Source organism: Anguilla rostrata, chromosome 2, assembly GCF_018555375.3.
Source record: "Anguilla rostrata isolate EN2019 chromosome 2, ASM1855537v3, whole genome shotgun sequence".
Taxonomy (NCBI): Eukaryota; Metazoa; Chordata; class Actinopteri; order Anguilliformes; family Anguillidae; genus Anguilla; species Anguilla rostrata.
Genome location: NC_057934.1, coordinates 49,118,281 through 49,144,047, shown reverse-complemented (window position 1 = coordinate 49,144,047; position 25,767 = coordinate 49,118,281). Strand labels below are relative to the sequence as shown.

Below are 25,767 nucleotides of genomic sequence, written 5' to 3'. Positions count from 1 at the left end.
TATATGGCTATAATTCTCATGCTCCCAATAGAATTTTATTTAGTCAAATAGCTGATAAGCTGAAAGATCTTCAAGATAAATACCCAGGTTCATATATAATATGTTGTGGGGACTTTAATGTATCCCCTGATGATTTATTAGACCGATTTCCCCCTAGAATAGCTCAGAGCAGTCTAAACAGAAATTTGGTGCAACTATTATGTACAGATCTATCCTTGACTGATTCATGGCGTTTTTTAAACCCTGATAAACAGGAGTTCACCTGGTGTAATAGAAACTTGTCTTCAAAATCTAGAATTGATCTATGCTTAATTTCAACTTCAGCCCTACATGTTATTAATGAGGTGTCCCACTTAGCTGCTCCCCTAACTGACCATAAACAAATAATTGTGAAACTAGGTTGTGCACAGAACTCAAGTAATCTACGTGGTTACTGGAAAATTAATAACTCCCTTTTGATAGACAAGAACTTTAATAGCGAGGTTGCATACTTGATAAAAACCATTTTTAGAGATACAGTAGACGAAGAAAACAAGAATAAATGGGAATTCTTCAAATTTAAAGTTAGATGCAGTGCAATCAGAAGAAGTAAAGAACTCAAACACATAAATTCTATGAAAGAAGCAAAATTAATGGAAAAACTTAACTTTTTATTGAATAAAAAAGATATCTCTAATGAAGAACAAGTTGTATTAAAAGATATTCAACTTAAACTGGACCAAGCATATCTGGATTTGGCTAAAGGTGCTTATGTTAGATCTCGGGCTAAATGGTTAGAGAAAGGGGAAAAAAATACCAATTATTTTTTTGCCCTTGAGAAAAGAAATCGTAAAAAAAATTCCCTTACTGCTCTTAATATTGACGGTGCCTTATGTAAAGACCCAAAAAGAATTTCTACCTTTGTTTACAAATTTTATGAAGATTTGTATAGTTCTAAATTTAACTCTGTTGCTTGTGAGGCATTTCTTGGAAATATTCAAAGCAAAATCCGTACTATTGATGATCAGTTTAAACAATTATGCGAGGCTGACCTTACTATTGAGGAAATTAAAATTGCTTTATTTTCTATGAAAAAAAACAAATCCCCAGGAATTGATGGGTTATCCATTGAGTTTTACATTCAATTTTGGGAACTTATTAAAGAACCTTTATTTAAAATGTATAAACAGTGTATCAGTCAAGGAGAGATGGTTCCCACAATGAGACAGGGCATTATATCTCTCATTCCTAAGCCTGACAAGGATTCATTACTAATTGATAATTGGCGTCCCATCACACTCCTATCAACAGATTACAAAATTTTGGCTTTGGTCTATGCCAACAGATTAAGAAAAGGATTGGACTGTTTAATTGCGGAGACTCAAACTGGCTTTATGAAAAACCGTCATATTAGTAGTAATATTAGACTTATTTTAGACTTATTAGACTATAAAGAGGAGATAAATTCCAAAGCAGTTATTTTATTTTTAGACTTTTATAAGGCATTTGACACAATTGAACATAAATTTCTCTTTAATACTTTAAATCTATTTGGTTTTGGGGATAAATTTGTGGGCATTATCAATATGTTATATAAAAACATAAATAGCTCTGTCATACTTGGCTTTAACACTTCCAATAGATTTCAGATTAATAGAGGGGTACGTCAGGGATGCCCAATCTCCCCCTTTTTGTTCATTTTAATCACAGAATTATTATCAATTAATATTATTAACGAAAATACATTAGAAGGGATTTCAATTTTTGGTAGGGAAGTCAAAATTTCTCAGTTGGCAGATGATACCACCCTTTTCTTGAAAAACCAACATTATATACCTATTGCTATTAATTTAATTAAAACTTTTTCAGATGCCTCTGGTCTAAAACTAAACTTAACTAAATGTGAAATTTTATCTTTATATAATTGCAGTGAATCTGTAATGTATGACATTCCAGTTAAGGATTCTGTTAAATATCTTTGGATACATATTACCAAAGATCTTGTGACTAGACAACACTTAAATTTTTTCAGTAGAATAAAAAAAACTAAAAGCATCCTTAATTTTTGGCTTCAAAGAGATCTTTCGATTATTGGGAGAGTCCTCCTGTCCAAGGCTGAAGGCCTATCTCATTTTGTATACCCATCCTTGTCATTATTTGTTCAGGAATCTACAGTTAGTGAAATAAATAAAACATTTTTAGATTTTCTTTGGAAAAATAAATCACACAAACTTAAGAAAACGGTAATATCTAACCCCAGAGAGGAAGGGGGACTTGAATTTATAGACTTTAATGACATAGTAAACACCTTTAAAATTAATTGGTTAAGAAGGTGCCTTCTAAATCCCAGTTCTATTTGGTATTTTATCCCAATCCACATTTTTAATAAAATCGGTGGTCTCTCTTTTCTTTTAAAATGCAATTATTTACCACATAAGCTACCAATCCGCCTATCCAAATTTCACCAGCAAGCCCTCCTTGCTTGGAAACTGGCCTATGTCCACAATTTCTCCCCGCACAAATCCCTCCTATGGAATAATAGTGATATTACTTGTAAAAATAAATCACTATTTCTTCCAAAATGGCACCTTAGAAATATAAATCACACACTTAATCTTTTTGATGATTTTGGCAATGTTTTATCTTATGAAAGGTTTATGGAAACATATAACTTTCCAATCCCCTTTAAGGAATACAATTCTGTTATGCGAGCTATTCCTCCCGGGCTAATTCAGTTAATTAGAAACTACCTTTGCTGTGGTAAGATAGATAATACATTACCAATATTGATGCTGGATGGTTTAGAGCTCACAGACAAAAAATGTATCAACAAACATATTCGCCAAATCTTTCAACAAAGAAACAAAGTGGTGCCAAGAGGTAAATTCTACTGGAGAACGTGTATTGAGAATATTTGCTGGAAAAGGGCTTGGCTTCTACCATATAAATATTGCATTTCTAATAAAACCAAGGAGACTCATATTAAACTTCTACACAAAATATATCCAACTAAAGCATTTATAGCTAAATTTATAGATATTGACAGCCTTTGTACTTTTTGCAATAAAGCTGATGAAACTCCTGTCCATCTGTTTTATAGCTGTGAAATAACAAAGAAATTCTGGGAAGATTTAGCATCTTACTTATTTTCAAATTCTAATATTACATATTCCTTCATGCTAAAAGACATTGTTTGTTATTATGATAACGAAAATAATAAAACATTGGAATATGTAGTTAACTTCTTTATTCTTACTGCAAAATTTTTTATTCATAAACAGAAATTCTCTAACTCCCGTCCTGCCTTGCGTCTCTTTTTGATTGAATTGGATTCACTTCTATCGTCAATTAAAATACTAAAGGACAATAAAAGTCAAAAGTTGATAAAATATTTACAAACATTTTTTGATGAACCCCCTGTTGAAATGTAACTGAAATAACTAGTTGTTCTCGCTCCTTACCTTTGTATATCGTAATGTATATTCATTTTAATTTAATTATTTGTACCATTACTGACTAGGGAATGTCCATATTCACACAATTCTTTTTCTTACCTTACTTTTATAATTTTTTTATTTTTATTTTTTTTTATTTATTATTTTTTTTTTTTTTTTTTTTTTTTTTTTTTTTTATTTATTTATTATTATTTTATTTTATTTTTCCCCTATTATTTTATATATTGTACCATGTCTTCTGTGTTTCACTAAGATACTGTAACATTTGAATTTACATATTGCTGTACTTTCATGCTTCAACCTGTACTTTGTAATTTCTACCAATAAAAAAAAAAAAAAAAAAAAAAAAAAAAAAAAAAAAAAAAAAAAAAAAAAAAAAAACTATGGTATGGCCCGCGCTTCCTTGGAAGGCTTCCAGAAAAACCGGCTGCATGTTTGGTTGGTGTTTGCTAACTTTTAATATAATGCAAAATAAAACAATGTTTAACATGAATTTTACATTTTACCTTCAATAATTCAACTTCCCCCCCCCACAAATTTACGACAAACAACGGTACCGCTACCAATTTCATTTAACAGAAATTGCGGTCGTTTTTTTTTTTTTTAAAGTATTTTAAATTCGCGGTAAAACGAACATTGTTTCTTTTCCGTTTTTGCCATATTTTCTCGTTCTCATTCATTTACAATTCACCTTCAGAATACACACAAACAATGGTAAGTACATTTTCCCCTCCTTCCTTCACGTTACTTTATATGGTTGTTAAGTTGCGCGCAATTAAAAAGAACACGAGCAAGGGTTTAAATGCATTCGACCATGTGTGCATGCTTAAAACTGTAAATGTCCACAAGTCATGGTTTCACTCCATGACAGGTATAATCCACAAGAATTGAATTCATGTCTTTGGGACACACTCGGTGGGAAATGTGAGTGAGGAAGTGGACAAGGAAGAGAGCAGGTAGACTAGCTTTCCTTGTTCCTTCTCTGATCTAGGTGTGACGCTGTCTCCAATAAGAAATTTCTTGGCCCCCAGACTATGATGGACAACTAAGATATCATAGAATTTTAAATGTTATGCTAACATTGATGACCTCCATTCTTGAGGTCATCACGTCTGCTTATGCACAGGCCGCTCTCCTTGCTGGCTTTGATGGTGCTCCCACTGTTGTCATATGAAGGGCACAAGGGCACAAAAACCCAGTTAAATGCAATCCAGAATTCAAAAGGAATGTGCTGCCAGTGTGAGTACACAAGCCTACTTACATTGACAAGCTTGTTAAATAGTACTAAGGAACCTTCAATTGAACCATAACATGCATTAATACCCTCTAGCATGGTAGAAGTGAAAGGTCACACTATGAATAACTGAAAGGAATTCAGACCAACACAGAATTAACAGTCATCTCTTGATAAATAGACTGTCCTTCAGCCATTGAATTATTCTGCTATTTCTGTCTTTTTATTGAATTACAATCAGCTCAATGAAAAACTGCGATTGATGTGTTTTCATTTGTCCAATGGGAGTGCATAATTAATATTGAGTTTAATTAACTAGCCACACTTTATTTTCTTCGGCACAGAGCTGTCCCCTCCTTTGTTCCAGTAAAACATCTGGTAAATTAAAGTGCTCTTCACAGTCAGTGTAGCAGTGAATGAGACACACAACAGCTCGGTGATTTTCAGCATTCATTAAAACACTCCTTAAAAACAAGGAAATGGAAGAGTATTTTCCCCTTAAAAATACAACCCCCACTCGTGCAGTTTAAAAGAAATGAACAAGGAGAACAAATAATGTCCTCTTTAAATTATTACTTTCAGATTCTTCCATTTACAGGGCAGTCTTGTCACTGTCTTCATCAATTTCTGTAAGCAGGATTATAACTTTCTCTTGGTGCACTATTGTGAAATGACTCTGTGTTCCACAATGATCTTGCCTAGGAGCCCCCTGGAAGGAACTCAATGTCCAGTGGGATCATTTTGTCAGCCACAGTGGGATTTGTGGCCATGAAACCACTGATTAGTTGGATGCTGCGTGATCCAAAAACATGGTCCCTAAAAACAGTCCCAAGAGAAAGATTATCAAGTAGAAAGATAGAGACTAAGACGGCCTTCGGATGACCCCCGTCCAAACAACATTACCAGCACCCACCCCCACACACACACCACACACACACACACACACACACACCACACACCCACCCCCACACACACACACACACACACACACACACACACACACACACACCACACACCCACCCCCACACACACACCACACAAATACACATCTACTTTAAATTGCAGTAATTGATTTATTTTGCTGATTTTCCAAGAAAGCACTTCATATCTCCATGGGCACATTGCTATAAGAAACATCCCTGTACTTCTTAGAAAATATTCTTTCACAACAGATAGCAAAGCAAATGCCTTTGAACAGTGAATGTTTTTTCAACACATAAGCTGAATGTAGTAAGTTAATCATTTGTTGCATGCAGTTTAAATTGGAATCCGAATACCTTCTGAGGCACAGAATACCTGCTACTGCTCCTGGTGCCAAAAATCAGGGAAAGAATTGAACAATACACATATATTTCTTCAGAGATCAGCATAACAAAACTAAATTGGTTTCTAGTTGTTCAGTTTTATCTGTTAAAATGAAACATAATGATTTGAATATGTTAATTGAACTCCACGTTCTCCTGGGAACACCATCATGAAAAATAAAAAACCTGAATATATTAAGAACTCAGAGCTGGTTATTATGCAACACATGTGCATCTAATGGATTTTAATTATATCACATTGTCATGTCTCCAGATCACAGCCATTTCAAAGCAATACCATATATTAATAATGTTATTTTAATTGCATTATGTTGTGAGAATGAGAAAAAAGTATTTGTATTTGGAATAGATGTTACTTAATGAACTTGTATATGTAATTATTATTTCTCTCGGTTCATAATTTACAACTGTAAGATGCAAAAGAAAACCATTGAAACCCACCAGATCAATCTAGCATCAAATCTCAGCAAGGACTACTTTTCTGGGGGAAAAAAAGCAAAAAAAGAAAAAGCCAAAAAAAAAAAGAGACATTTTGAAGGGGTAGGGCACCTCGAGCACTGAAATGGTTAAAAATGAGAAAAGAAAATATACAGGAATATTAATATGTTTATAATTTATGTTGTCTTTCTCCTCATATCAAGCTTCTCTTTGTTCGTGGTTGTGGGATGAGAGGAAAGCATCTGTGTGTGTGTGTGTGTGTGTGTGTGTGTGTGTTTGGGGGATAGATTAGGTGAGAGACTGGCTACCAAGGAGAAAAATGGGTCGGGTCTGTATAAAATGGCAAGGGTCTGTATAATAATAATAATAATAATAATATATTCACCATAATCATCATCATTATTAACATGCATGTGAACACATCACTGCATTTTTACAGTCATTCTTTTGTGTGCATATAACCCCTCTTTTGCATGTGTGCATAGAATCCCTGTTTGGCATGCATCCCACACTGTATGAATGTTACTGGGTTTAAATTCCCATTAATTGACCTGTATTTTTTTCTCCCGCATACAACGAAAATAACTAGCTAGCGGAAATCTGCAATTTTATCATTTAATGAAAATCCATATTCTGAGTTTTGTTTTGTCTATAATTCCCTGTCAGCAACCGTAAGACCTTTCCACACCTGATGACTACTGTGGGAGTGCAGTGCACTGGAGAGGGGGAGATAACCAGGCTTGTCAGTAAGACTGGGGAATCACAAAAAGCAGGGCCAGGAGAAGGCATGCTGGAGGAGTAATTCTTCTCTCTTCAACACAGTAGGGAGGAGGACACCACACTGACACCCAGCTCCAATATCCTTTCCCTCACAGATTAAGACTCATATCATCAAACCTCGGCAGTGCTTTGTGATGGAATAAATAAACATGGACAATTGTCCATGTCTACATAATCATAACCAAACAGTAATCTACCATCAACTCTTGCTGTTATTCAATGATCTAAATGTTATTATGCTCTAGGAATCAATAGCTCATTTTCATTATAGAATAACACCTTGCTGAACTTGAATTTTTAGATACTCATCGAACTGCACAAGTCTATTCATTTCCCTTTATACTTATGCGGTCTGCCAAATAATTTCCAGTGTTATTAATGACAACCTGGATAAAGTAATTACCAGAGAAAATGAAAATGGCCACTACATAAAAATACTATAACCTTCACAACACAGTAAGGCTGTATTCCCATTCTGGAAGCAGAATTATAAGTGCAGAGAATTCAAAAGTACAAGAACAGGAATTTCAACAAGCTACTACTGTGTGTCAGCATGTTCCACAGCCGAAGTATAACTAAAATTTCTATTTTGAAATTGAAATATTAAAATATATCTGGGGCACAAGGAAACTTGTCTTGTTAAGACACTTTTCCGGCACATGGATGAATCCCGTGGTCCGGTATTGAAACCAAAGCATGTCAGTGCTGCCTGAGGCTAGTGGTGCCACAGGGTGATGCATAATTGGCCATAGTATCACGCAGGGAAGGAAAGATCCAATTGGCAAAATGACCATGTTTCATCGATCGGGTGTCAATCACTGGCTGTTTCCCTAAACAAGCTGCACATGGAGTGTACTGCCCTAACACAGTGACTGCACAAGCTCAACTGATGTACTGCACAAATAAGGTTGGCTGACTCTGTATAATGAAAAAACCGGACATCCCAAATTGGGAGGAAAAGGAAGAAGAAAAAAAACCCCAAAATTGATTAAACAGGCCAATCAATGAAATCACTGTGAAAATTATTGCCTCATTTAGTATTATCATCTAACATGCTGCAGAACAGCTGCTTTTATACTGAAAGAGCAAAACAAACATGGCTAAAAACCTCATATTCAATTCGCCAAAATTGCAAATTAAGCTTTTTAAATGTCAGAACAATTAATGAAAGGAACCTGAGGGCACAGATTTCACCTGCTCTGTCAGGGAATGCGACGGACAAGCTCTGACTTGATGTATCATGAGCTTTTATAGGACGCCTTGTCAGTTTCCAGCAGGGGGAAACAGAGCTCACAGAATCCTGACACAGCCTCCAAGGAGGCGGAAGGCATGCAGTCACGCTAGAATGAAAAGTGCATGTAGAGCAGAGAGCTGTCTCTAAGAGGGAGGAAAAACACATTGTGTTTTTAAATAGCCGCTCGGAGCATCTTCTAATGGAGCACTTTCTTTTTGTACTCTATGTTGAACCAGCGAAGTTTGAAATTTTAAAGGGTGAATCCAATCTGCTGCAGTTTCACAGGTGTGAAGAAAAGCACAGTGAGAGGAGCTTGTTAACTAGCGTATGGTCTAACAATGTCCTTCAAAGGAAAATTGAGATCAACGACACCAGACTGCAAAAGATTTTCAAGCAGTTCCCTTTCATTTTTTTCCAGGAAAGACTAACTTAGCTTGCTTTCTTCAAAGCCATTAGAAAATGTGTGACCAACTACGATGCAGTTCAGTGAGTGTTGCACAAGAATGACTTTACCTCTGACCAAATGTTTCTTGTTTATCAAGAGAACAACGCCTTTATGTCATTTGTGTCAGAGGCTAAACTGTTATTGGACCAATTTCCCATGTGGCAAAGTTTTAGATAAAAACAGGTGCCCTTTCAATTGTTTCTGTGAGGATCAAATTGATTCTCAGAAGAAATTCATTCCTATAGAGGCAGCGTGAGGACATGCTTTAAAATGCATTTGGGGATACTGTAATGTCAAAATGAGCGTGGTTATCTACTTATGACTGCCATACTCTACTTTCTGTGATCTCAGGGAATTACATGAATCAAGTTGAAAATCCAGGATTGTTTTTCACAGCATATCAGAACTGTCTGCGCAGTAACTCGCTGACAGATCCTCCTAACAAGACATTTTTTTGTCTAATCGCAGGTGTCAATGAATGAGCAAATGTGTGTTTTATTATTTTCAACACGTATAGCAGGGTAAGGATAATAAATGGCACTATATGTATTTTGTTCTAAATGTTGTGTTGTGTGGTAGTTATGAGATGCGATTACATTAAAACCTTAATCAAGGTATTTCATTTAACACCATAGGGCCTGTATTTATTGTTCTGTGAAATGTGCTGCTTCAAGTCATATAAAATGGCAGAAAAATGACCCATGTCCGATATTCTAGATAGCCTCATGGGGTTGGTCATGCCAAAAATGTGAATGATCAACACTCATCATGCATAGTAGATAAATAAATGCAGACAGATAGATATGCATCATGCATATTCATGCATTTAAATGGATTTTTCCACCCATGGAATGCAATTCTATTTTTTACAATGCCATTACATCAGATACAAACACAAAAAATTATTTGGCTTCTCCTCATTTTTTTTCCTCTTTTAGTATGCACTGTACTACAAAATGTTATCAGCGTTCTTGTTTATCTACCAACCTGGGGCATTAAATAACAATGATTTTCACGAATGACTGGCCATCATGTGATTTGTTTTTTATGTGAAAAGTCTTGATTGAACTAACCTAGCATGCACGTACTCAATGTAAGATATTTCCTGTGAAAATACCGTTGATAGTCTTGTTAAATTTTTCCATATGTTATGACAGGCTGGAACAAAAAAATGACTAAATGCTTGAACCAAAATTTTTTATCATATTACAGACACACAGTGTATTCTGGGTTCCAATGGCTGTACATTGACAATGTAAATTGGGTTTGGCATCATGCCATGCATGTTTATCCTATATCGACATTACTTTCACCTCTGATATGACAGGAACCTTCTATCATAATGACACCAATCCAGCTGCCATGGTACTAAAATACATTTTTGCAATGTGTGTTCTAATCCCGTCATCTTTGGACATCAGCACAGTGATGGGCTGTAGGGCTTCACACTAAGACCGTGGGAATGGGGCTGAAATCTTGTGTACTCCACATCTGTAGTTTATACCCTCCTGTGTTTCGTACGGTATGGAGTAGGAAATGGGGAAGCACAGAGAGCCCTTTTGTGACATGCTGCATCTAATTTGTGAATAGCAGTGATGTTCCTATGCTGTGAATGATGTTGCTCACATCCTTGAAGGGAAACATTTTTCTGAGCGTGGTGTCAGGCGCTCCTTTTATGATCTCAATATGAAGGATTGTGTCCTTCTCTCAAGTAATGACCCGGTTGATAAAATTATATCGAAGGATGATGAAACCAATACAGTGCAAAATCTCCAGATTGGTGAACTGTAACAAATCACAAATCACAAGATGAACATACTGAAAAATGGGGACCTGGCAGTACTGATGTCTGCAAGACCTGCCAGTGGCAAAATCCAGTCCTGGAGGGCTGCAGTGTGTGTTTTTTGGTGCGTTTTAGCACCAGTTATACTTTTAAGCTGTTGATTGGCTAAAGAGTGTGTGCACTTAAAAAAAAAAAAAAAAAAAACACACAAAATATGCAGACACTATGACCTTCCAGGACTGGAGTTTGACTCCCCCTTTACCCTTCTCGTCCTTCTTCTAGCAGATAGATACACATTTTTAAATATGCTTGTTTGAGGGAACAGATGTGTGTTACAATATATAGAATACAAAAGGAATAATCACACATCAGAAATCAGGGTTCTGCATTTAGCGCCTGACATGAGCTGGCTTATAGAAACAGGCATGTTGACACTTTTTAAGGCACTATTGTCCGATGTTGAGTTTCCTTTTTGCTGATACCTGTTGATTACAACTTTGCTTAAATGATACTTTGAATGTTTTGTGCAAAAGCCAGTTTCTCTGGTCCAGTGTTCTTCTGGTCCAGTGAATAATCTGTATGGCTTGATCATTCTATCACTTTCCCACATTATTAAGAAAAATTATTGTGGGTGTAGCACCAGAGAATTTTAGTTTGGATACTCACACGCAATATGCACCAAATAATATCTGTTTGGTCCAACTTTCAGGAAGTAGAATATGTTTCATAAGGAACATAGTGAAATAATCCCTGATAACTGCCTTATGCTTCCAGGCACCATTCACCTTACATATAAATTAATCAATGCAAAAAACATGCTGAATACAATTTCAACTCTGCTTCAGAAAAAACCATTGCGTAATTATGCTTCCAGCTTTTTAGTTATTTCATGGCCAGTTCATTAATGTGGATCCACTGGTACAGTTCAAGAGAACAGATATCAATCATAAGCATAAAAAATAAAATAATAATATTGACTATGTTGAATAATGTTTACTCTTTAAAAAGAGTAAATACAGGAGTTCTAAACAATCACTTTCCAAGTGTTTACCACTCACAGGACTCATTCAATGACCACTAATCTATATTTTATATGCATCCCAGTCTCATTTTAAACATCACAACACCAATATATGCCATTTTCGGGAGCAGTCTAATGGCACATTACTGGGCCGTTTGTGCTTTTCTAGAGGAGGGAACAACCAGGACATGGCTAATGGATCAGAATAAAAAGTAAATCAGGCATGACTAAATGCATTCCACTAGTCTTACCACAACCTTTCATGTCAAGGAAAAGTGTCAATCTGTGCATAAGATGTATGTTTGTGACAGAAATGAATATATAATACAATATAAAATTAAAATGAAAAATTAAATATAGTAACACTGAACATTTTGAACAGAACACGTTAAACTGAAAAGAGTTAAACATTGAACATGTTAAACTGCTCCTTACTAATAAAGTAATGTAAATTTTAAGCCAAGAGCAATGCTGAGGTCTCACCAAACAAGGCCATGCACTGGTAGAGTGGGGACGCCTCCTGGGCAGTATTGATTTTTATGAAGACAAACGAGACTGATTCCCCGGGCCGAGGTGGAATTAGAGTAAATGAGAAGCACTGTAGAGAGCTGAAGGAGCTGTGATAGCGAACCTCCAGTTAGACCACAGAGAATCTTATTCCATGGCTGCTGTATTGCCACAAATCCTTTAGGACCTTAAAGCCTGCTTCTCATTCTGGCCTAAGGTTACACGTGGAGGAACGTGCCTTCATTGATCCTATGGATATTTACTGAACATAATGAAACCCCTGCTAATAATTTGGAAGTGGTAAAGTTGTGGAGCTACTTTAAATTGGTCCAGTCCACTCATCATACACAGAAGGATTATTCATTACATGTTCCCTAGTTTAGGGCACTTTGTGGAAAAGCAGGTGCACTTCATCACTGTGGCCCACTTAGCCCCTCACCCCTTAGATCCGCACCAAAAAAGAAAGTACTCAATCAAAATGCAAACTGTTAAAATGAAAGGTTTATTTTTTAAATTGGCTGAAGCATTCTGACATCATTCCCACCAGAGGTCAGAAGACTCACAACAGGCAACTTTCACCATGATAATTACATTACCAAATAATTTGCTAAATCCCGTAAAATTAGGCAAGACTGAGCCTGAACCCCCCAAAAAACAGCAAGTGAGGGATTGCAGGATTTAAAAATCTGCCTGTCTTGGGGGTGCCAAAGAAAAGAGATTAGTGGATGCCAGGGGGAGGGGGAATTTATGACAGCAGATAGCAATAAAAACAATGATTCTTGACTTACCCAGGCACTAGTGTGCTGCTGAATTCAGTGTCCATTTCCCTGGCATACTCCCCCAGTACTTTGCATGGAGGCTACTGATTTCAAACAAATGTTTGCTGTCTTACTGATCATTTTGGTTTTGTAGTTTTAGGATAACGTTGGTATTTCTTACAAAGAATTTTAACGATTAGCCAGATCCAAAAAACAATGTAAATCAGTGAATAATGATGCAAGAATGGCTACTATGAATAAGAATGATGCCCTTATTGCTCTGTCATTCTGAAGGCTTCATGTTGCAATGCAAATGTAATTCTCTCTAAACTTTGCCAAACAAATATTAGGTTATTGTTGCTCTTGATTTGTAGTTAAAACTATTATTTCTCTGCAGATACCCAATCGTTAATTTTATGCAGAGGAAACAGGTGCTGATCAAGTCCGCCACATTGTGATAGTCTACCAAGGTGATACATTTTTCCCCAAGGGTTGCAGGTGCATCCTCTTTGCTTTACAAACATGAAGTGGGCAAATTGTTTGCAATATGCTTTGTGCCCACTAAGCGGCCCAATGCATTAATATTTCAATTCATGGCTACTGCACTGCCCCAAGCATAGCACTGAACATCAAATCAGGACGTTCACATGCATGATCGAGCCACAGCACCATCAGCTTTGCTCACCTGACCGCTCTGTATTCCTGACCCACCTTTAACAATAGGATTGAATAGAGTGTTTTGAGCCTACACTTCAATACAGTCTGAAGCTCAAACATGCAAAGGGAGATTAGTCCATAAGACAGGAGCTCTGTAGGGAAAGGTTCTGACTCTCATTATAATTTTAGTTATTCCTGAAATAACTAAAGAGCAGAACAGAGCAATCCTTGTGAAAAGCTCCCCAATCCTGTTTCTGTAGATCTACCTTCAACCCTGATTTCGAGACCTGATTCTACTAATTAGCACGTTAAAAAGATCTCTAGCTGTTAAATGAGACCTGCTTTGTTATGGTTGGAGTTAAAACCTCAGGAAGGTAGATCGCCAGGATCTGCTTTGGCAGCCTTGATTTAAAGCCTTATAAATTGGGGGAACCTTGTAGCCAGACAGCCAACAAAGAGATGTGAGCACCAGACTGATATTTTCATATTTATTCATTCTTACAAATATCCTAGCAGCACATTCTAGGCCAATCGGATGCTTCTCAAGGTTGAATTAGTGTAGCCAGATAGTAAAGTATGACAGAAATCTAGCTGAGAGATGAAAGCATGAATACTTTTTTTGGCATTATGAATGGACTATCTCTCATTCAATTTAGCTGTATTCTGTAACTTTTCCAGTAGCCATTGCATCAAGAATAAGTAAGCAGTAATCATTTCAATATATGAAAATACATGTAAAAAAAGGTAATAAAACTTTTAATTTCCAGCCATGAGATAAGGAACCTGTCCATGTTGGGCCATGATATTATATTTGCCTTTTCTATGTACTGTTAGAGGCTATGAACTATGGTATCATATCTATATATACATTGTATTATGTATTATATCAATTATATCCTGTTATGTGCTAGCAGTCATTGTCCTAGACTGAGATGAATGCAAAAAGTGGAGGAGAATGTCAGCATGAAATGGAAAAATCTAAATGCCTACCTGTACATTTAAAAGTGCTAATGGCTAATTCAGAGTACTTAACATGGGAATCAATTCCAATAAGGATTACGTATCTGCATTTTATTTCATTTTTAATTGATTGGCCCTAATCTGATAGCATTACATTGGTGTTATGTCTTAACTGCATTGTATAATTCTCTGTTATGTATGACATACAAGCAGTGGACAATTTCAGTGCTATCTGGTACATTGTTAAATCATAGTGATTTCATTAGCTTTGTTTAACAAGCGGGACAAACAACCCCCAATTGAACCACTCATTTTCTCTACTGCCTTTTATGACTCTACCAAAAGTCAGTTCAGTGCTCTACAAAGAACCATACAATCAATAAGAAATTTAAGCAGTGTTTTGCTTAAGAAAAAATCAAAGCAATAGGACTCTCAGAGTGCCATCTATTAAAAGTAATTTTGGAGAAAATGTCCAAGTATATTAATATATCTATTTCTACTGTTACTGCATGACTTACCTCTACCGACATTTTAACTGTGGTCAAACTGTGGTTTTGCAGAAAGTTTGCTTTTGGACTGCTTTATAAAATGAACATACTATTTTTAGTGGTGTGGCAGAGCCAAATATCTTGGCTGACTTACCAATAAAGTATTTTCTCCCACCCATTAAATAAGACATTTCAGTGGCCAATGCTTAACGGACACATTTCTGTCACAGTTCCACGAGTCATTTGCTGTAGGAACTCATTACATTTGTTTTATGTTGTTTATTATGAAAGATGCATGCATCCATTTTATCTTTGAAATTGCTAAATATCAATATCATGAAAGCCACTTTGTAGTTTCCTTATTATGACTAATATTGAAATTAATCTGTGCTACAAATGCATGTTTTCCACACCCCTATTTCAATAGCAAAGCCAAGCAGTGTGTGTTTATTTAGACAGGTAAGATTGCTTTACTGTTCCCTGTCCTGCCTGCCTCTGCTCAGTCAAGGCATAATTAGCTTCCCTTAGAGAGAGATAATAGAGTAGATGGAATGGAGGAGTCTGAGGTAATTAACAGACAGTCAGGAATATGACAGGGGAATCTCCTAACACTCCTCTTTCACCCTGAACAGTAGGACACATTATCAATGGTTGTTATCTACTGCTATGCAGGCCACCTGCCTGCCACTGATGAGACTGAGACACACGGGGACATTCTGTACCTTGATTTCAAATAATGACAAGGGAGATGACGTATGTATGCATGCAGAACGAACTAACTGACTGACTAATTAAACCCAGGCTGCTGTAGCTTGTCTTTGGCAATTCAGGGATCTCTGAGTAAAAGTATTTGGTACCTGACACACCTGAAACCTTAAAAAAAAAAAAAACATGTCCCTTAACAACATATTAATTATCCCTAATGTATTTGAATAATAATATAGCAAATAGGTGGGCTGTAAAAATTCGTTAAAATGAAAGCAATTCAAGTTAAATCCCTCATTGATGCATACACCAGCCTCATCTCTTGCAGTTGAATCGGCAACATCTAAATTACAATTCCAGTTCCCTATACTTAATATGAAATTGAAAGCCACTAAACAGTGACATTACACATTGAGTGAAAACAATCACAGTAATCACAAATAAAGTATGTATTTGCTTCCATCACCGTGCACACTGTATAGACCAGTAATTCTGAATTGTATTAGGAGTGGGATTTAACCATTGGTCTAAGAATTTGGGCACAAGGTTATAGTATTGGCTCTTTTTTTCCTACAGAGCTACTCAGTCTTCTGACATGATGAAAATGCAATATTGATCACATTTAATAGCATAATCTATACTAATTTCACAGATTTACCAGTAAAACTATTATGTATCAAGGAGCCCATGATCTGATGGTCTTGTGAGTGATGCAGGCCATGATATAGTTCACAATGTGGCTTCAAATTATATTTTGTAACTATGACCATAATGCAGAACATTGAGCAGATGGTAAGGAGCACAGGCACACCTACCAGGTAGATTTATGTCAGTTTAAACTCCACCAGTTTTTTTTCAATTTTTTTTTTTGGCCCTTGAATTGCAGCTATTTTTCTGTTTAGATGCCTGGGTGTTAACATTCAATGTGGCTGATCTTTTAATCCAAACAGCCTTAACCAGAGTACAGGCAATTCAGTTCAGGCGCTCCACACAGTTTTTTCCCCATTCACTTTATAGACCTCATCTCTTAAGCTTTTCTTAAATCTCCAGGGCTGCTGTCATATTATCAATAATAACATAAAAGGATTAGAATGTGTGGAATCTCAAATATGAAAAAAAAAAAAACTATCCTAGGCCAGGACTGAAATCTGTGTAATGCCTTCCTGCCGAAGCATGGGGAAAGTTATTCATTATTGATGATGAGTCATTTATAGTTCCTCTTGATGATTTGACACATTTTGCAAACAGAACTTTTGTAACAACATGGTACAAGCCAATTTTTTCCCTCATGATCATAATATTTTGTTAAATTATTCCGTGTTTAAATGCTGTACATTTCCAATGGAATAGTTGTAATTGAAGGTAATCATAATTCACTTTCATGTCCACATAGGTAAAAGTCAAGCAATAAATTAAACAAAAGGAACATAATACTGCTACTAACTTCATCAATATGAAATGCAAGTAATAGCTCAGACTTTAATTACTTGGAGAAACAACAACACAGTGAATTCTATCATTGTACATGGAAATCTGATTACACGATAAATGAAAAAGAGTCATTTGAATTTCGTGAATGATTGCAACTTAGGAAAATTGTCTGATATTTTCACATTTTACCATTATTTTAGTTTTAATTCATGTGCTTACCAAACTGTCACCAATCAGAAAATGCTGTTTTAAAAAAAATGAATAAATATTAACGGTTTACAAGTGAAATGACGCTAGCCTTGAATACCTGCAGGAAAAAAAATAGATCTGTACTTTTATTCAGGGGGAAAGCATTTGGCTACACCCATATTTTTTTCAATTACACCACAAGGATTCAGGACAGAGAGCAGGAGACACATTGCATAAGCATATTGTCTCTCGAGCAGCCGCCATGGGGATTAATACAATAAAATGGAGAAAGGAAAGAGATTAAGGGGGTTTCTTTTTAAATCTCAACTTTCTCTGTGTTACATTGACCCAGTGGAAAGCCTATACCATGCATTCATTATTGAATAAATAAAAAACCTCAGAGGGGCTAGTATGTCATTGTGTTCCACTGCAGAGACCATTACAAATGTTGCTTTACTTAAAAGGGAAGACAGAATCAATTCCCTCAACTGGAGCACTCACAGTCCCACTTCTGTCAAAATGGAGATCACAGAGGAGATCTTGCATGAGAACAGGCATACAAATTTGGTAATGGTGCGATTGTTTTCATCTTGTGTAATATCTTATTTTGTGGAGGTATGACATAGTTTGACTGTTTAACCTAATGTGTCAGTTTAATTAATCACTCATTAACCAAACTGAAATAATGTATATTGTGTAATGGCTGTGTTGCATTCTGTAATGATAACCACCATGACACGCTGCTTCTTACATACCAATAAGTCATGTAATGCTATCCTCCTGTGCATTTTCATGTAAGACTGCCATCAACCTCAACCAATTTGTGCTTTGTTTTTTATTGAAAGTGGTAAACCACAAAGATTTGAAATCCAGGAAAAAAGCTTCAAGATTTGTTACCATACACTAACACCTCTGCATGAACTGTAGTAAATGTCAGCATACAATAAATAAACCAAAGTATAACCAGAAAAGAACACCTGAAGGTTGCATTTTATCAGAGGGCAATGGACACAATGTAAATCAACTCTTACCTGTGATGGTGATAAAGCTCTGGAGTTTATGACATTCTGTCCATGGCTGTAAGAGGGACTATACTAAAGACAACAGAAACGTCCCTTTTCTCTTCTGCTGACCATAGCTATCCAGCTTTACATCACATAACTGTAATAAAGAACTTCTAAATTCTTATTTATAAGCTGCAGTACAATCACCATATAAAAAGGTACCTTTATCTTTTGAGCTTTGGTGACTATTCATGGCACTTTATGAATAACTTTCCAGAATTCAAAAAATGCAGTCAGTTGATACATTGCACATCAAACACTGAACAGCTACAGCCCATTTACTGATCTCAAACTTCCATTGAGGCATTTTGAGAATTCTACTTTAGAAAACAACCGTATCAAAGAACCCATAGATTCCAGGACATGATGTGTTGTCAGATAATACTTAGTTTATGAGATTATTGCAGAGCACAAAAGCAGGTGCCTAGCAAGAGAAGGGGTTGGCCCTATTGAACCCAACAGTACCCATTCGACACTTTGGATTTTCTCACAGTCCCTGCATTCCACATGGTAGTTGAGAGCAAGTGACTGAGAAGTGGAGCCCAAAGCTGTGACTACTACAGTGCTGCACATCTGCAGCAGTGTACACACAGCAGCCGATGCTAATACTAACGTTTAACCACTATAGTATCCTGCAAAGATGTTGACTTCGCCAGAAAATACCCAGGCTGGAACAATAAAAAAAAGCTCATTTGGGGTCTGCCTCACCTGGTTGGCAGGGGCAGGGAGAATTCTATTCCCTGTGCTACTTATCAGGCTTGTCAGGGAGACTACCTTCCCCAGAGCTGTCTCGGGGACTGTCATTCCACTGCAACACAACGCTATCTCCAGCTTGATGAAAACCAAACCATGCGTGCCATGAACAGTCTTAATAGCCCATCGCATAAATAAACATTTCACCAGTGGAGCAACTCTGAATTTAGAGAACAGAAAAAAATACCAACAAAACAAATCAAAAGACATTTCCTGAGTAATAGTCAATATTTTAATTGATAGTGTGATAAAGAAAGAAAGAGGTGATGTGACAGTAAAATGCTAGAAGTCTGAAAAGATGTGATTCATTTAGATCTCTGAGTCATGAAACAATGAGCACCAATGAGCAAGTCAAATATATTTCTGCTGTATGATATTTGCCACATATTTAATTTTGCAATAATTACAGGGCCACATCCAAAATACATTTGCCAATATATCAAACAAAATCAATGGTTTGAAAATAAACAAGGAATTAAATCTGTCTACTAATGGAGGAGGTTTGGTCATCCTGTTGAACAAGTATTTCAACTAGAGGTGGACAGGGAACTAACAGGAAACCATGGATGCTCAGAAGGAAATTTTACAACGTGTCAGGGGTCAAGCTACTGATACAGAGAACAACAGATGGCAGGAAATGAGTAAACTGGCATAAGAGTGGTATCATTTTTTAATGTTTCCCAAGTGTTCACAAAAGAAGACCAGGTCAAAACCTAATATATGGCTGGACCTAACACACCAATGGTGTAACTTCATAACTCGGCCGACCAATGGTGTAACTTCATCACTCAGTCACTCAGACACATACATTCACGTTTGTAGGGCTGGCCCCGCTGTTGCATTTTCGCTTAGCTGATGCATCGACACAAACTGCAGTCTGGTTCAGGTGTTCTCTAAGGATTTATGATTGCAGAATGCAAAATGCACAAATTCCACATGCTATTATCCACATAAGCTCTGTGAAAATATGCCCTGAGCGAGTAAAGGGGTGTACATCTATCCATAGTTGCACCATGTAAAGGCCACATGGTATAAAATGAGACCTATTTCTGTATTTCTTTGTGAAAGGTACTTAAGACTAGGACTGTCAATTGTCCGTTTTGAATATTCTCTCCTTAAATATGTTCAACCATTAAACCACTGAAGAAAATAGTTGAATACATTCAACAATATTGCATTATATTTGCATATAATTAACTGCCAACACCATCCACCTCCATGCATATGTTTACCAGGATTGTTATAGCGATGGCCTCCTGGTGCTCAGCAGTTAATGTGCATATGGATGAGGGGGATAAACAAGTGGTCATGCTTGGCTGTTTAGATAACAGGGTCTTATCTTTGCAAACGCTACTGGATACACAGTTAGCAAACTGGCCCCAAGATTGCTAGTTGTCCTATTATATTGAATTTAGGAAATTCTCTAAACTACTGTGTCCTTCTGTTGAATCTTCCCTTGAGCTAGACAGTAACAACACTTCTCAAACAGTATTTGATATTCGGGACAGAATCTCCTCATTGACAGTTAAGTTTTAGGCCATGATGCAACTTCAGTGCATTTGAATACAAAATAACTATTGGAAGAAATTTATTGCAGTAATGAGACTACACAAGAGGAGCAGAGCATGTTCAGGAAGCCACAATGTTTGAAACCACACAAATTAAAGTATGTCACTGTTAAATGCAAATTTTTGCACTTTTGAATGCTAATCTTTCTATTTTTATTTTATAAAAGAACTTTTTTGACATCAAATTATGTTAAAATTTGTAATGACAGCCCTTTTCATCACTAATAAAGACAAATAGAAAAAAATAATAATGGAATAATTAAATAATGGATCCATGGAATTCCCATTGAAAAAATTTGGTCATAAACACAAGCAAAATTAATATGACCTACTCTGTTTATTTGCAAATGAATTTGTTGATGTTACAAACTTCTTATCAGACATTTTAGTAATAACGTGTCTGCTACAAACAATGCACATTTGCTTATAGCTAACTTCAATAAAATGAGTGACTCTGTGTCTCACATCAGAACTTGTCTATCCCCATTAAAATTGATGACAGGCAAATATTCGAGTCATCCTCCACATTATGTTAAGCCTATATTTTGACTTCTTCAGCTACAGTAAGTACGTGGACATAGATAGCTAGGCAGGTGGAATTAGCCAATGTGAGGTCACTAATCCAGCTAGCTAATGCTAGCTTGGTAAGACTCAGCTAGTATTCACACTTGCTTGATTGGGTAATTAATGCTAGCTGGCATTAGCTAAACCATTTTTTAGCTTTCCTGTGATTGCTATTTTAGTTGTGTGAAGATGGTTAAGACCGAATGTGGATTGTAAAATTGGCAACAATTGAATGTAACTTATATTTTAAACCTGAAATCAGAAACTGTCTATTAATAGAAAGTATTAGTATAGAAAACCATATATGCAAATGATTAAAAGGGAAAAAACTCAGTGATCAACAATCATAGTCAAATAGTGAAGAAAACAAATGTTGATTACACAACATTTATCTCTTGTCAATCACATACCTCAATGTCTGCTGTAAACATGAGAAGCAGCAAGCTGTTTAATACAACATAGGGATGATTTCTGAAAATAATGAATACCAAGGCCTGACGAATATGCTGTTAGCGCTGTTTGTACAGGTTGAATGGCAGCACCTGACAATACACCAGTTGTTATTATTGAGGAACATGATTATGGTGTAATTTAGAATCTAATGTAGAATATAAAGCCATCATACTATATAACAGACATTATTTTAACTGGTGACCTACAGCAGTGATTCTCTAGGCCCTAGACACAGTTGACAAACAAGTGTGAGTTTTAGTGAAGGTCAGAAAAGGCATGTTTAAATCACATAATATTTTAATAGTGTAAATGAAATTCTTATGGGTCCCATGCCTGCACGGAGCATATAATATTATACAATGTTATATGTACATACCTTTTGTGCAACAGTATGTAGTGTATGCCCTTAGTGTAATAGGTAAATTTATTAGCATAGATACTATTACAGATACAGTAGATATAAATTATTGTATTTACTTAATTTACTTAATGTGGTTAATTACCAAAATAGCCTACTAAACTTTACATATGATTGGTAATTTATTAATTGTAAACTGTATTGTCATTGAATGTTGTATATCATGAAACACTAAGCTTTTCAAATGTTCTCTTAATAGTCCCTAGCACCAGAGAAATTTGGTGTCTCTAAGTTGTGAATAAAAAATGTGGCATCATCCACACGTATACAAAAAATCCATTGCCAGAATAAAGGAGTTATGAGCAAACCAAGTTAACATATTGGCAAACACGCGAGTTATGCAACATTTTAAATTGCTGTACCTCTAAATATTGATAGAATGGATGGCTCACATGAGACCTTTGTCATCCTCATTCAGACATGTAAAAAAAGACAACAAGGTAAATGAGTTTCACAGTCAGCCAGATGGGACACAGTTCAGAAGCCACTTGTCAAGGGAATATATAAGCTTGTTCAATGTATATAGATCCAGGGCCGTAGATGTTGTCTCTGATGTCTTTGGTTCATTACAGCCAGTGGGTATTCCATGGAGTGAAGGGTTATAAAGATAACAACATTGTTTCTCCTTATGTCAGCATATACATGCAGCATCTATGAGCTTTATTTGAACTGGGTGAGCTCATCTGCAAAATTTTGACACTGCTAATAACCAGTTGCTCTGTACATATATGTACATTGAGCTCCATGATGTTTGGGACAAACACTTGGCTCTGTACTCCACAATTTTAGATTTGTAATCAAACAATCCCTTTGTGGTTAATACTTGCTCAGCTTTTATTAAAGGTTTTTATTTGTTTATACATTTTGGTTTCACCATGTAGAATTTTAAAAACTTTTTATACATATAATCTCTATCTCAGGGCACCATAATTTTTGAGACAGATTTCAGACTTTAGAGTTTTCAGTATCTAGTCTTGATCTAGTCTAGTATAGGCTTTAGATTGCCTTTGGAGTCTGTTATTGGTGTTTGTCAACACGAGGGCCACTGTTGACCACTGAAAGTCGAGGAAGCCATTATGAGGTTGAAAAATAATAATAATAAAATAAAAAACCCTCACCCAATAAGGTTTTATATGCTATGGAAAGACATAACGTAAAATGTTGTGTAAATGAAAGTAGTCATGTTTAGTACTTTGTTGCATGCAATGACTGCTTGAGGTCTGGGACCTATAGACACCCCCAGGTGCTGAATATTCTCTGTCAGGCCTGTACTGCAGCCATCTTCTGCTCCTGCTTGTTTCAGGGGCTAGTTGCTTTCAATTTTCACTTCAGCACATGAAACACATGTTTAATTGGATTCAGATGAGATGGATGCCTTAGCCAGTCAAAACTTTTGCAGTATTTGGCTTTTAAAAACTCCTTTGTTACTTTAGCAGCATGTTGGGGATCATTGTCTTGCTGGAGGATGAAGCACTATCCATTGAGTTTGGAGGCATTTCCTTGAACTTAGGCAGATAATATGCTTCTGCATACTTCAGAATTCATTCTGCTGCTATCAGCAGTTGCATCATCAATGAAGAAAAGCGAGCCAGTGCCTGTGGCAGCCATACAAGCCCAAACCAGAACACCCCCACCACTATGTTTTAGAGATGAAGGGGGTGTTCTGGATCTTGGGTAGCTCCTTCAGGCCTCCACACTTTGCTTTTGCAAGATGAATCTTTGTCTCATCTGTCCACAACAAATTTTTTCAGAACTCTGCAGGCTCTTTTAGGTACTTCTTAACGAACTATAGCTTGGCCATCCTGTTTTTGCCTCTGTTGTTTTTGTATGCAAAGCGTGCAGACAGTAGTCACTGGCACATCCATGCTTTACCTCCTGAAGAGCGTTTCTGATCTATCAGACACATGTCTGCAGGTTTTTCTTCATTATAGTATGGTGAGAATGCTCAGGTCATCAACTGCAGAGGTTTTCCTTGGCCTACCAGACACTTTTGTAATTACTGAGCTCACCAGTGCTCTCTTTCTTCTTAATCAGGTTCCAAATAATTGATTCCGATAAACCTAAGGTTTGTGACCTATGTCTCTGAGTGTTTTTTCTTTCTTCTTATTTCTCAGCCTCATAATGGCTTCCTTGACTTTCATTGGTGCAACTCATGATGCTGGTGCTCATGACAACAAATAGAAATAACAGACTCCAAAGACAATCAAAAGTCTAGAATCAAGATTAAGTACTGAAAGCTCTTATCTGCACGGAGTAAACAATTAAACACACCTGACTTACCAAGAAAACACGTGCAGCCATTTGTCTCAAATATTATGGTGCCCTGAAATGGGGGGACTATGTATAGAAGTGCTATCATTTCTATATGATAAAACCAAAATGTGCAAAAATACCCATTAATAAAAGCTGGAAATCTCAAATTGGGGAATACGGAGCTAAATCAAGAAAAAATATGTCTTTGTCCCAAGAGGCATTCACCTCCTGGTCTCTTTTATCCCTTCATGTTGTTTCCCCAAAGTGGCAACAGCTGCAGGTCTTTATTGGGATCTGGTATGACGTGTACTTCCACTGTGATGTGCTGGAGAATTCCCTCAGCAGTGCTCTTCAGGGTGCTCTAGCTGGAGGGAAGTGGGTGTCGCTGTGCTGGGTCTTGATGTGGCGATCTGGTGACTGAGAATAATAAGAATTTAAAAGGTTGGGAGGGTCACAGTACAGACATGTCCCTTCCCATGGCACATCTCCCCCACCTCTCCCTCTTTAGTGAGCCCTCACCAGGGAAAAATCGGTTTACTCACTTGAGCAAAATTTAGAAGCCCCAGTACGGTGTACCAGGCCATTCTGGAATTTTTCCAATTTTTAAGTCAAGCTAATGTTGAAGAGACAGGTTCCGTTGCAGCTGCCTAAATTTACTATTTTTCTATGACATGTTGATACAGTAGATGAAACTGTCACTGTAGTGATATCTGTATTGGTAAATCTTTGTTTTTATCATACATTTTGTGGATCCGGTCAGAGTAAGTACAATGGCACCAGCAGAATGGACAGTTTTTGGCACCAAATACTACCCTTGGATTTGTTGCCATCTGAGGTCTACAGATGTGCATCAGATTATTTTGTGAATGTAGACCATACCTAGTCTGGTTGAAACTAAATAAATAAATGAATACACAGTATCCTTTTAAAGTAACAATTCAACCAGTTTGGAAATTCCTTCCCAAAATGATTTAGTGTCTCTTTCGTGAAATTCAGTGTTTGGTGCCTGTCTCATGAACCCAAATCAAATTCCTCTAGTTGATTAGACATTTGTAGTTTATCTGTACCAGCACTGCATGGAATGCACTCCTCCATTACAATGACTGCTTGGCACAGCTGCCGGATCACAGAGTACAAAGAAGTAGTGGCTGATAGCACATGCTTTGCATAAAAATATCACATTCATTGCTGGGTCGGTCTGTGCTGCCTTGAATTGATAGATTGCACAGGTAAGAAACGTATATGACAGGGCAGACCACATTTGGAGACAACTGAAGGCACAATACAAATAATGTTAACTAAACA

General features: G+C 36.6%; 1 long non-coding RNA gene across 2 annotated transcripts in view; it reads right to left on the bottom strand.

The window, feature by feature from the left end:
• Positions 1-18,627, bottom strand: part of LOC135249505 (uncharacterized) — a 29,113-nt gene extending 10,486 nt beyond the window's left edge. For both annotated transcript variants that reach the window (XR_010328716.1, XR_010328717.1), the window contains exon 1: positions 18,421-18,627. This is a non-coding gene — a long non-coding RNA (uncharacterized LOC135249505). The remainder of the gene's footprint in view (positions 1-18,420) is intronic.
• Positions 18,628-25,767: the final 7,140 nt, after the last annotated feature.